Consider the following 14786-nt stretch of genomic DNA (forward strand, 5'->3'; position numbering starts at 1 on the left):
ATCTATTTCAGAACTCAAATAGCCTTCATCTTCTCTCATTCCTTCTACAATGCCTGTATTCTCCCGTAACTCCTTCCGTTGCAACCGCATTCCAGTCGCCCATGACTGTTAGGTTTTCATCTCTCTTTACATACTGAACTACCCGTTCAACATCGTCATCTACTTTCTGTACCTCTTTATCTTCTGCTGCTTACGTCGGCATGCATACCTGAACTATTGTAACCCGTGTTGGTTTACTGTCGATTCTGAGCAGAACAATCCTATCACTGAACTATTCACAGTAACTCTCTCTCTCTTTCCTAGCTTCCTATTCATTACGATCGTAATCCCGTTATTCAATGTTTGCTGCTGTTGACTTTACCCTATATTCGTCTGACCAGAGATCCTTGTCTTCTTTACATTTCACTTCACTGATCCCCACTGCATTTAGTTTGAGCCCTAACATTTTCGTTTTAAGATTTTCTAGCTTCATACCGCGATTTGTTCAAGCTACGAAGCCTTAAAGGATCAGAGTGTTTTTGGCACTAAATCGCAAAACTTCTTCCTGTCTGATCATTGCAGAATTTTGGGCATGAATCGCATTGGAGCTTGTATGTTCCTGGTTTACTGTAGGGGTCTTAGAAAGATTTGTATCTTGGTCACTTTGTGTTATAATTTAGTGTTAGTACATAAGTTGATTTTAGTATTTTTCTTTTTAAATAAGTTTGATCTTTGTTATGGAAGTGTGTCTATGCATGAGATAAGAGTCTACTTGGGCTTGGTTTCTGTGGGAGGCTGATTCGTTTTGTAGTGAATGTTATATGAACTGCTGTACTGCGGACCTGTGGTTTTTGTTATTTTGTTATGGAGTTTGTCTATTAGTGTTGAACCTTAGCCATTATTAAAAGCAACTGTTTTAATTACACTGATTTCATTTTGTTGGTCTGTGTGATTCATAGGTACTTTTTGCATTAGGCGTACCTAGGCTCTGAAATATAACATTTCTTATTGGCTGAGAAGACATGATGAGCTGTCAGTGCTGACATCTGAGGTGTTGGGGTTTCTACAGATGCTAGTTTGAAGTTTATGGTTACCATTACAAATTTTAAGATCGAGAAAATTTATGCTCTTATTTGTTTCACGCTCAACTGTGATATAATATTTTTATGCGTTTTGCACAAGTCTGCTGCCAATGTGTCAGCTTCACTGTTCGTACCATCAGAAATTAACATTGTATCATCAGCATACGTTTTGTAGTAGGTTATTTTGTTTGCAGTGTCTTGTGTGGTTGAGAAGTATTTTTGTTCCGAATGGCTGACGTAAATATGACCCAATAGCCCAGCCAAGCTGCTTCCCACTGCCAAGCCATCAAGTGGTAAAACATGTTGCAGCTAAAATAATAGCGGTCCAGGGTGAGTGTGAGTATTTCTGTGAATTCACAGGTCTCTGCAGCACTAATTTTCTTATACCTAAGAAAAAATTTTTTTATAGTAGTATATCTTAAAATTTTTAGTAGTAACCATAAGTGCATAAATTCGAAACTGGTGATGGTACTCTTGAATAAAATAATCAAAAACTAATTTCCTGCTGGTTGGTGTACACCATCAACAACATAGTTCACTTAACAGTCATGATCTACAACACCTTTTCTTGACAAAAGTGCAGCGACCTAAAACCATTTCTTCTAGATAACACCTTGTATTCCATAGATCAAATTTGATTCAAAAACTGGTAGTCCCTGTAGCCATCCACTGAAATTATTCACCTATACTTATCAGTTAAAATGATCGTTTCGTATAATTTCTATCAAAAAATCGTGCAAAAGTTCGACGGTACATGTAAGTAACTAAGCAGCTAACTAGCAGAGAGTTGCTGCTGCTGATGATGATACGTTTTATTTGGCTTACGAGAGCTACGTTTGTAGTGCCTCTGCATTATTGTTGTGAGACAAGTGACGCCTCAGATGCTGTGCTATCAGAACTAAAGCAACAGCGCAGCAGCTCAAGTTGGTGTTTCTGCGTTCTATAGTGTTCCTTACGTGCTTCTTTTTCGAAGTACAGTGTATCTGAACGCTGCCATTAGCGCCACTATCATTTGATTCATTTTCAGTCGGTAGTACCTCTGAAATAAATACAGCGATTGTTACAGCAACAGCAGCTCGAGATTGTATATTGATCTTTGTTTAATCTTCATATAAAAACAAACTAGTCTTGCATTTAAGTTGCAGTCTCACTCACATCACTGACGAAGAAGTGAAATGCTGTTAGGTGTGTTCCGTAACTAACAGTTGGCGAGGATGTCGCAAGTGGATGCATGGATACACATCACAAGTTCTTTTGCACTCATCTTGAATCTAATAAAGATTTGTGTCCCTTATAAACGGAGTAGCACTCGGCCCTAAATCCTTTTAAGTGATCATTCATCTATGAGGAAAAAATTATTGCTCTTATGATTTAGGTCAATATTTGACATCGCAATGCTTTCATTGCATTACTTACTGAAGAGCCAAAGAAACTGGTACAGCTGCCTAATATTGTGTCGGGTCCCCACGAGCACGCAAAAGTGCCGCAACACGACGTGGCATGGACTCGACTTATGTCTGAAGTAGTGCTGGAGGGTACTGACTCCACGAACCCCGCAGGTTTGCCCATAAATCCGTAAGAGTACAAGGAAGTGGAGTTACCTTCTGAATAGTACGTTGCAAGGCATCCCAGATATGCTCAATAATGTTCATGTCTGGGGAGTTTGGTCGTCAGGGAAAGTGTTTAAACTCAGAGGAGTGTTCTGGATGTATGGGGTGTCGCGTTGTCCTGCTGGAATTGCCCGAGTCCGTCGGAATGTACAATGGACATGAATGGATGCAGGTAATCAGACAGGATGCTTACGAACGTTTCATCGGTCAGAGTCGTATCTAGACGTATCAGGGGTCCATATCACTCCAACTGCACACGCCCCACACCATTACAGAGCCTCCACCAAAATGAACAGTCCCTGCTGACACGCGTGGTTCATGGATTCATGAGGTTGTCTCCATACCCGTACACATCCATCCGCTCGATGCAATTTGAAACGAGACTCAACAGGCAACTTGTTTCCAGTCATCAACAGTCCAATGCCGGTGTCAGAAGGGCCCAGGTGGGGCATAAAGCTTTGTGTCGTGCAGTCATCAAGGATACACGAATTGGTCTTCGGCTCCGGAAGCCCATATCGATGTTTCGTTGAATGGATCTCACGCTGGTACTTGTTGATGCCCCAGCATTGAAGTCTTCAACAATTTGCGAAAGGGTTGCGCTTTTCTCCCGTTGAACGCTTTTCTTCAGTCGTCGTTCGTCCCGTTCTTGCAGGATCTTTTTCCGGCCCTAGCGATGTCGGAGATTTTATGTTTTACCGAATTCTTGATATTTACGGCACACTCGTGAAATGTTCGTACGGGGAAATCCCCACTTCATCGCTACCTGGGAGATGCTGTGTCCCATCGCTCGTGCGCCAGCTATTACACCACGTTCAAACTCTCTTAAATCTTGATTAACATGCGGCTGTAGCAGCAGTTACCGATCTAAAAACTGCGCGAGACACTTGTCTTATACATGCGTTGCCGACCGCTGTCTGTTTACTTTTAGTATCTGCATATTTAAATACGCATACCTATACCAGTGTCTTTGGCGCTTCACTATAGTTTTAACTTTTACAACTGATTTTTAGTAATCACTTCCTCTTACAGTAGTTATTGAAACAATGACTCATATTTTTAAAATTGTACCTGATTATAGTTCTGTTATTCGCTCTGAGGCAGATGCGCGTTAAAACCGTCTGATTCTACGTGTTATCAGTGGCTGCTGGAACGGTGCGCACCCAACATTTGAAGAATATCTGCTTCTTTCGGCTTGTATGGTCCCGGATTTTCGTCTTCTGAGGCAGCACCTTTTATCTTTTTGCTACCTTGAATGTGGATGCTGTGCTGTTGCGATTAACTTATAGCCAAACACAGGCGTACGCAGGAAAGGTTGAACACCGCTATTACGCATAGTTAAAGGATCTAAAAGGTTGTTGGCACTCGCGAAATCTTAATTTCTTTGAGCGAAATTCAGTTCGTGTTCTCTCGTATTATGCCGCTTACCTTTCTTCAGGGAAGGTTAAATTAGCCTTAGATTTTTATGTCCATCGGCATTCCGCGTAAATACTTGAAGCCCATGTCATCTGCGCCTACTTGTAAAGGGCAAACTGAATTTTATACTTTAATGTTGATTGTTTTGATGAAGTTTCATTTCTGCATTCATCCATTTTTAAAAAAAAAATTATTTCTTTGAATTACGTGGTTTCGTTTAACGACTTAAGTTTTAACATCGCCAATCGTTATGTATTGTTAGTTGTCCTTTAAACTTCTACAGTAATTTCTTTAATTTATGATTTCTATGACGATGTTTGAGTAAGGTTGTAAGCACCCTGTAAGATCTTCTGGAGGGAGATTTATGATTATCTAATGTTATTGTTACTCTCTGTCTGTTTTATATTAGGGAGCGAGCGACGTCTGACCTAGCTCAAGCTGGTAGCCTTGTACCAAACCACCATTTGTTTCCAGCTGTTTGCTGAGTTATTGGTTGGAAATCTGTAAACTTGTTTAACTGATTCCTCCACTGTTTCTTACCTGAAACTCTAAAGTTTTTGGTGTGTTATGTGTTATTTTCATCTTTGTAGCCGTTAGTGATTTTATAGTGGCGTAATAACGCCTCTTTTGACTTCTTTATTTTCTCAGTTTCAAAATTCCATTAAGACAAATATGTATTATTAAAAGCATTTTTTTAAAATTTGGCTCAGCCACTTATCACTACCATATCCAAGCTCCCTGTCATTTCAGCTTATTATTTATATACATTTAAGTATATTTAGTGTGAGCATTTATAGCGTGATAGTTTTGGCATACCACATTTTTTAGGATACAATTTCCGCAGTTAGCTTGGGCACAAAAAGTCTGTAAGTATTATAATCTATGGATATAGCAGTCTCTGGTTTGTGCGACAGTTTTCAAACTGCTTTCTTTTTATAAGAGAAGCTTTTCATTTTATGTTTTCATTTTAAAACGTTTTATAACTTATGTTATAGTTCACTGTTGCTTGTGATTTAAATTATTACCTTTACTAAACATAAGTAGATTTAGAGCGCGCAGTAATCCACTCTGCCTTGCCTTTGACCTGCGTCTCCCCTCCCAACCTCCTTTCCCACGCTCTTCACTTCCATGAGCTCTACTGTATATCAAGAGCACACTGGAGTGTTTTAATTTCAGTCTCTTTTAGCACGTGACGAGATGATGTATATTTCACTGACACACATTTCATACCATTTCATGAAGTTGTGAAGGCATATATGTGAGTTTTTGATTTATGTATATCATGACGAGGCTGTTAGTGCAACGTTCGCCGTAATACATGCTAGTTATAAGTACTTTTGTGTACCGTACACACTACACCCCACAAAAATTATTACAGGAAACATGAAATGACCTGCTTTGTAAAGTAAGACTGTATAATTACACAGATGTAAATATACAGGCCTAACAAAAAAGATGAAACTTACAGCTTTGAAATTTTAAAAAATCTTTGGTAGGTGACTGTTTTCTCCTTTACCCCTCTTCCGTGTTGAAATATCCCTCTACTTAGGCAAACAGACGATATCAGCTGGCGCTGTTTCCTCCTGCTCATTAATGTACTGCAACGCTGCATCAATCGTCCCGAACTCTTTCGAATGTGGAATGAGATTTCTCCCGTCATCTAAATTTGACCCTCCCCTCTTGTATTCCTCCTCCCTCCGTCACCATTTCCACAATATTCTGTATTGACATTCTCATACCCCGGAACAATTTTGAGCAACTTTCGTTGCCATCGTCTCCATCTTTGACTTCGGTTTCACGCATGGATTCAGAGTTACAATATCCATAAAGATTTTACCAAGACCTTAAAAGTGACATATTCGGAATCTCTGCCCACAATTCGGCCAACCACCTTATTGACATCTAGGTAGAGTCAGTCTTTCAGAGAGGTTACACGGTCTTCGTTATCATCAACCGCCGGTATCAGTGCTCTGAGAAGAAGATGGCGTTAATTCTTCTTTAGCATTTCAAGGATGCCCGGGTCCTTCGGCTATCACAGAACAGCCACATATGGTGGCAGAAACAATGTTTTGATATAACCCTCTGTGAGTTCGTCACTGGCAGGATGTGAAGGCATGTTGTCAAGAAGTAACAGAGCCTTCCTCGGTAAATTCGTTTCTTTCAAATATTTCTCTACAGGTGGTAGGAATTCTGTTTGGAAAAAGGTTTTAAAGACTTTTATTCGTTCATGCTAGCGCTGTTGCCATTTTTCAGGTTGCACTCAGCCTCGTGATGCCAATTGAGGAGCTACTCGACCGAATAGTAGCGGCTTCGGTCAAGAATACCATCGTAACGACCGGGAGAGCGGTGTGCTGACCCCACGCCCCTCCTATCCGCATCCTCTGCTGAGGACGACACGGCTGTCGGATGGTCCCGGTAGGCCACTCGTGGCCGGAAGACGGAGTGCTTTTTTTCTCTCTTCATGAGTATAGTGTAGGAGCAGTGCTTTCTGATTTTCAGGTTTTCGAAAGCCGTAGGTTTGCGTAATTTTCCTGATAATGTAACCTAAATTTGTGGTTTCCAGTTGCATTAATGCACCCGGTATGGTAACACGTTCCCCAGTTTTATTGTAGCGAATGCTACAGCTTCCTTTTTTGAAGCGAGCGTTTTTGTAAGGAGCATCTTGAACTTAACTACTCTCATCCCAACTGTACAGCTGTTCGCCAGAAATTCCCTCCTCGTCAGCGTGCAAAGCCTCTCCACTAATGGTAATATGGCAAATACCGAATCGTTTTTTCCCCAGATCCAATCATCTGTCACTGGTAGTAAACTCTGAATCTTATCCTTCAATTTGCCGCTTATCTTGCAGTGCTTTTTCCTGAAATATCAGTCCAGTAACGGGCAAGCCCTTTGCTCTTAAATGTTTATGCCACAAAAATGAAAGTTCGTCAATTTCTTTATGCTCACCTTGCAAGAATTTCTTCCTTACTTTTATCCCACTCCCACTACCCTGGAACGCACACCACTTTTCAATTTCTGCTCAGTTTTTCTTTCTGTCTCCACCAGTACTTTGTACTGCCCCTATCTCCGAAGCAATAGGTTTGGCTGCTACCCCAGAATCCAGTTGCGTTACAGCTCATTGTTTCTGATCCATAGACATTACAAGTTTCTTTGTTTGTCGCACATTTTGGACTCTAATTAAAACACGAAGGATCGCACACATTAGTTTATCAAAGCACGCACTTTGGTCATCGGACATGCAACTGAAGAAACAAAGAACACAGGGTTGCCAACAGAGTTGCTCTCTAGGTGTATTTATTGCTGTCTGTGAGCCCTGGAAGAGGTCTTTTAAGTATCGTTTGCTGAAGAGTGGTTCCAGCAATTTATTGAATATTAACAATGCACTATGTACCTCATAACTTTGACTTCAGATTTGCTAGAAGCATAAAGGACGCATACAACATTTTGAAACGCCACTCAGCATTGTAGCCAGCACCGCTTGCTAAAACTTTGAATGAGTAATGAACATACAATAAATGAACCCTCGTTTTATCATGGAGTAGTACTGTTATGATATAAATTAAGTAGGCCGGATTACGTCTGCGGGATGGTATGGAGGCCAGATGGTCCCAAGAAGGATAGGCGGGTTTCTACTATATCATATCGTATGTAATCAATGGTTATTATTATTATTATTATTATTATTATTATAAAACAGAAATAGACTCATGAATTCATTAACAACTTATTAACTTTAATTTACTGTAGTAAAGGAACATTTGTAATACGAATTATAAAGTAAATAACTCTAATCACACGTTATATGTTCTGCTGAGCCTGCTTAGCTGCATACAGATGGCTAATTCGCAGCGGAATCGTTGATACAGCCAGCCTCATTTTTTCATCGAAGGATTTGAGTCTCCCTCACTATCTCTCTCTTTCATGCTTTCATTTCATTCAACTTCAAGTCTAGTTCACACAAATATGTAGCTGAAAATGCTAATAACTCATCTACTTCCATCTAGGATTTAATCGGGTATTCACTGTTTATTGAGAACCAAATGTATCCAAAGGGACGTCGCAAAACCTTGTTTTCACTGTGCTGCCTGATTTGAAATCTTCCAGTTCCCCTTGTAAGCGTAAACATGAATTATTCGGAAGATATTTCGAATCCACGAATGAGTCACGATCCCAGTAAAAATCTTCAACAGCCTCTCTAAATTATTTTTTGAAATTCTCCTGCAAGACTACTAAATAATCTTTAATTGTCCACCAGCGCCTTTTATCGTCAATGAAGAGCCATACAATTGGGAACCATCTGATACGAACCATTTTCAGTTGTCATATTTAACTTATTAATAAATCCACTCTAGTCTAAGTATTTTCATTTCTACCTTGCATTTTTCTATTTAGTTCATTTAAGCACATGAAAGTATCGGAAAGATCTGTCAACTTAAATACCCATTCATCCTCTGCAAATAAATCTGCAGATTTATGCCGATCAATAGCAAAAAATACAAGTACCTCCTCTATAAGTTCAAACACGCGCGTCAACAGTTTACTACGGGATAACCATTTTACTGCTGTCTGTAGCAGAAGTGTAGTGTGCTTTGATAGCATTTCTTGACACAAAACGTTAAAATGCCAAATATTTATGGGCCACGATTTGATGAAGTTCATGGCTCTGACTACTTCAAAAAAATCTAATGGCTCTGAGCACTATGGGACTTAACAGCTGAGGTCACCAGTCCCCTAGAACTTAGAACTACTTAAACCTAACTAACCTAAGGACATCACACACATCCATGCCCGAGGCAGGATTCGAACCTACGACCGTAGCGGCCGCGCGGTTCTAGACTGAAGCGCCTAGAACCGCTCGGCTACTGCAGCCGGCTCTGACTACTTCGTCCATCATGGCAAAGACTTAGCAACAGTGGCTTCAAGGTAAATGAGACAATGGTCGGTTTGTAACTTAGGATCTACTTCGTGTACTTTACCCATAAGTCTTTTACTCGACATGTCATAGAAGCAGTCTGCCTGTACAAATCCTCCCACGTTTAATTCATTACGGACCAAATATTCATTAGTTGCAGGAAAGTTTTGCACAATTAGCCCGTACGGGTAGTTCTTTGCAAAAAATAAGAAGCCACTTTCGGTTCGGGAGAAATGGAGGTACGCTCGAGAAGATAGGTTAATGAAAGGAAACTGACTTTTATAATATTTGTAGATTCAGAGAAAGCTTTTGATAAAGTTGGCTCGAATATTCTCTTTGAAGTTATGAAGGTAGTAATGATTAAATACGGTGAACGAAACGTTATTTTAAACTTGTAGAGAAACCAGACGGCCGTTATAAGAGCTGGTGGGAAGCAGTGGTAGGGAAGGGAGTGAGACAGGGTTGTAGCCTGTCCCCGATATATTCAGTTCGTACTCTGAGCAAACTGTAGATGAAACCAAAGAATTAAACTTTAGGAAGAAAAAATAAAAACTTTGAGGTTTGCTGATGTGATTGTAATTCTGTCAGAGACAGCAAACGAACTGGAAGAGCAGTTGAACGGAATGGACAGCACCTTTTAAGGAAGATATGGGAGGAACATCAACAAAAGCAAAATAGTGATACTGGAATGTCGTGGAATTAAATCCGGTGATGCCTAGGGTACTGATTTAGGAAATAATTATTTGGGCAGCAAACGGCCGAAGTGTAGAGGATGTAAAATGTAGACTGGTCATAGCAAGAAAAGCGTTTCTAAAGAAGATAAGTTTGTTTACATTGAATACTGGTTTAAATATTAGGAAGTCTCTTCTGAAGGTATTTGTTTGGCATGTATTGATGTGAAACATGGACGGTAAACGATTTCGACAAAATGTGAATAGAGGTTTTTCAAATGCGGTGGTAAGAAAATGCAGGAAAATAGATGAGTAGATCGTGTATCTAATGAAGAGGTACTGAACAGAATTGGTAGGGCAAGAAATTTGTGGCAGAACTTGACTAAAATTAGGTATCGGTTGATAAGTCACATTTTCTTACATCTAGACATCAGCAGTTCAGTATGGGTGGGTAGTGTGGAGGAGGGTAAAAATCGTAGAGGGAGATAAAGAGATGAATACAATAAGCTGGTTCAGAAAGATATGGGTTGTAGTAGCTATTCGGAGATGAAGAGGCTTGCAGAGGGCAGAGTAGCATTATGAGTTACATGAAACTAGTCTTCTGCCTGAAGACCACAACAACTACAACTTCCCCGCCAACAAAGCTTACATAGGAAAGAAGTTCTGTGTGATCGCCAGTGACGGTGGACTCGTCGATCTGAAGTGAGAACTTAAGACTGCTCTTTATTTTCTCTTTCAAAATGTCTTCGATTTCATTGGACATATCACTACCTCGGCGGCTGACCGTGTTGTTGGATTGTTTTTGAGGAAAGAGACCAGGCAGCGTAGTCATCGGTCGCATCGGTTTCGGGAAGAACAGGGAAGGAAGTCGGCCATGCCCTTTCAAATGAACCATCGCGGCATTTGCCTGAAGCGATTTAGGGGAAATCACGGAAAACCTAAATCAGAATGGGCGGACGCCGGATTGAACAACCGTCCTCCCGAATGCGAGTCCAGCAGAAAGGGAAAATTTTCAAATTTCACAGGTAGCTTCTGAACCAAGGACTATTTTTATTATTTCCTTACACGCGGGCATGTGTAACGTTTCTACGATTGTGTGTGGTTTTTTGGCGTTTGCGATAAATTCGAGTGTCTTAACAGCTGCCTGTACCTTTCGCGAAACACATACCGATGTACTGATAAACATCACTTGTTTATTATCTTGTTCCAACAACCGACGAAATTAATTCACATCTTTACTTAAAAGAGAGGAATGTTTTGTTGACAAATATCCTTTCAATTGACTGGGAACTAAGGCAGCATAACTGAGTTATTCACCACACACAACACTCTCGGGAATTGGGCATGTTTCGTGAGACCCGCAAGATAAGTAATGATCACTATAACGCCTTTGAACTAATTTCCGATTTTTTTTTTACGAGCTGGTTGGCTTCACTACTGGCACTCTTAGGACACACCTCGTCGTACGATGAACTTTTAATCCACACCGGGAAAAGATAGTTTAATAACACTGTAATAGAAAATACTGGAGTAGCGATCAGAATATCCGCACTACTGCAGCGGACAGCTGTCGTAAAACTGGACTGAAACACCCACACAATGGAAAGTCTAGGACGGAATACAGTAATGTAGTTGAGTTGAAATACTATATTATTGTCTGACAACGTGTGGGGTAGTTTGGAGGCGAACGAAAAGAGCAGCGAAGTTTAACAAGCGGCCATCAACTGGAACGGATATCAACGCAAGACAATAAAATAATGAGAGAAGGACATTTTTGTTAATCCCTGGAATTGGAATTTTTGGGAAAAGCATTTACATCCAGCAGTACACAAAAGATACGGTGTTACAAAGTACTCTCACCCTAGAGGGATAGCCGTTGCAGTGGAGCCGGGAGCTGGCGAGAATACAGTTTACTTAAGATAAGCAAATTATAACAATAGTACTGATTAAATAAATTACATTTAATTTCTGTTATAATGTAATGGTTATCAACATTTTAATATATCATTATTGGTTAGTTAATTAAAAATATTATTCTAAATTAATATTCTTTATGTGTGCTTTTATTTCAATTATTTGTTTAGTTATTGGTTTTAGTTCGTTTAGCTTAGTTCCTTATTTCCTTTTATCTCTACTCCCCTGAAAAAAACAAATACTTCGTTTTAAATACCATAGGAGAGCAAGAGATGAATTCCGCAGCGGCGATCTTGCGGAAATTCCTCGTCGTTATCTGCTCCACCTGAAATCTCTTAAACCTTTACTCGCTACGCAGATCGTTCGGCACAACTGCGTGCTACGTTGTGTGATGAGTCTGGATGATAGGTCCAACAATTTAGCAAGTTAAAGTTTATTACTTCTCTGTCGACGAATTCTGACCGTGGAAAATGCAGGTTGTTTGATGAGTCTGGATGATAAGTCCATCAATTTAGCAAATTAAAGTTAATTCGGAGATAATCTCTCGAGGAATTCTGACCATGAAAAATTCAGGTTCGCACTGCCGTCCAAACCTCACTTTCGAGTGATCTACGTCTCGTAGTATCAGTGCCCTGATAATTAACTATTTCGGTATGGAGATATATACACCTTCAATACTTGATGTTAGTTATTGGATTTTATTTCATGCAAAAACTATTTGAACATTTAGTATTACCGTAAAGGCATCTCACAACAATACAATCTCTCTCCTCTCACACGTACAATCTCTCAGTTTCCTTCACAAAGAGTTCCTAGTACTAAATCTTTGGTTCGGTAAGACACAGAGATATGTTCGTAGCACGAAATGTCCGATTCTCGCACTCGGTATATGTCGTTCACCAAAATATCAATTCGCGTCACCCACACCGTAGCATGTTGAAATTAATGATAGAACTTAAAAACACTGAACGTAAATCAAAACGATGGTAAATCCACGATTGGCTATACAAGTACATTGCATAAATTGAAATATAAGATGTTACATTTTAAATTTTTATAATGGCAATGATTCATGATACGTCTACAACCGAAACACGTTTATTTCTCACGATAATATGTAAATGTTCGGGTTACATCCTTCACGTCTACGTGGGGTGTTAGTGGATCTGCAGGTGGAAACAGTTTCCGAAACCAGTAATGTGAATACTGCAGTAATTAGGCGCGCTGCTTATAATAAGTTATTGTCTAAACATTCATAAGTTTGCAAGCGTCAATTTGACAGTAGGTCAGTTTCGTTTAGAAATTACTGTCAATAATCACGTGCATGAACAAATGGGAAGCGACTATGTTCTTTTATTTTTTTTTTTTTTAACTAAGCACAAGCATTGCTCTATCTTGGTTACGTGTGGAAGTGATGTTCATAGCTATCGAGCTAAATTCACGTGAAATTCGGAGATGTAAGATTAATATGCAGTATGGACACCGTTTAGACATTGAAAAGAAAGTTACTCCTGACTACTAAAGATCATTTTGCTTGCCTACAATATTACATCACAACCTCACAGCGTTTTTGCGACTGTGTCGGCAACTCGCACAGATGCTTCCTATCCTCTAACACAAATCAATCACAAGGCAGAATTTGCTTCGTCTTCACATAAGGGAAATTTTAAAGTAACGAAGGTGATGCCAGAGACGTGTTACTGTGTTCTTTGCACGCGATCGTCCAGACGTACCTAGCGACGCGTTATATACTGAGGTGACAAAATCGCTCGAATTGTCCTGAATGTTATTCAAACCAATCGCAAAGAATTGCAGCTCTGTGACATAGCCCATGACCATCCATAAAAATTCCATCGTTGTCTCGGAACACGAATAGCTGCAAATGGTCTCCTCGCAACCGAACGTAACCATTTCTCGTCAATGATCGGTTCTCTTGGACCACAGGACCCAGTCCACTCGTTGTGAACACAGCCGACGCCATTATGGAGCCACCACCAAGTTGAACAGTGCCTTGTTGACAACTTGTGTCCGTGTCCTTGGTGGGGTCTGCTCCACACTCGAACCTTACCATCAGCTCTTACGAGCTGAGGACTCATCAGATCCCTAGGGCCCAACTGATATGGTCACGAGCCCAGGGTGCCTGTTCTGTATCTTTCCGCCATTGTGCCGATCGTTTCGGTACTCAAGAGCACCGAACGGTCTAGTACTCGAATTAGAGTCCCGTCATTATTCAGTATGCATTTCGGTAGCGATACCGTTCGTGTCTAGAGAACCGAAGCGCTGTTATCGGTTCGCGCCGCGCAAGCCTATCAAAAGCAAGCGGCAGCAGATCCGCTCATGCGCACTGCAGCACGCACAGCGCCACGGACACAAAGCGGCTAGCAGACGACACAGGCGCGCTATTCTTTGCAGTACCGAACTTGTGTTTTCGCAGTATGAAGTGTTGCTAAAATACCAGCGGAAATGTCGGACGAAAATGAGGTTAGTATGTTCACAGTTCAGTGACACTGAAAGAGCGTTAAGGATTGCTATTGTGATTGTCGTTTATGGGTATTTTATTTGAAACAAAAACAGCAACCCTGGGTATGGAGAGGCACTTATTATTGAACAGTTTTGGCCAGTATTTGTACCCTGTGCTAAAAATTGTAGCCATTAGGTGATGACTGACAAGGGGAGGCCGCTAATTGTGAAATTCAGATTCGATTCATACTGCGCATAATAAAAGCTCATGGCCAGAGGTGTAATGTGGCAAAGCACCAAGATGCACTTCTCAGCCGTTGTCAAGAAAATCGACAGTTAAGAGAAACCGTTGCGGTGAAATACTCTCTACGACTTATAATTTTCTACACCGTCGTGGCTCAGCGATAAGCGCTGGCGTTCGTAATCCGAAGGTCGCCAGATCGAATCCCGCGGCATGCAACTTTTTTTTTTTAGTATTTGTTTTTTGTAATTCAAATGTGTATATATATAATTCCCGGCAATCAGTTGCAACAATTATGCATATAATATGTTGTTGAAAGTCGTTTGTCGTGGAAAAACTGGCGACTTCGAACTTCATTATGTTTTCCGCAAACAAAGTTGTATTTCAGAAATGTTATTAATTGTCTTCATAATGTTTACCACGTATAGTTAACGGAAGACGTAGAAACGATATTCCGAAACGATTACGTATAGTGGAAGCCAAACGTTCGAATTAGAATAGAAT

The sequence above is a fragment of the Schistocerca piceifrons genome, chromosome 2 (genome assembly GCF_021461385.2).
Source record: "Schistocerca piceifrons isolate TAMUIC-IGC-003096 chromosome 2, iqSchPice1.1, whole genome shotgun sequence".
Taxonomy (NCBI): domain Eukaryota; kingdom Metazoa; phylum Arthropoda; class Insecta; order Orthoptera; family Acrididae; genus Schistocerca; species Schistocerca piceifrons.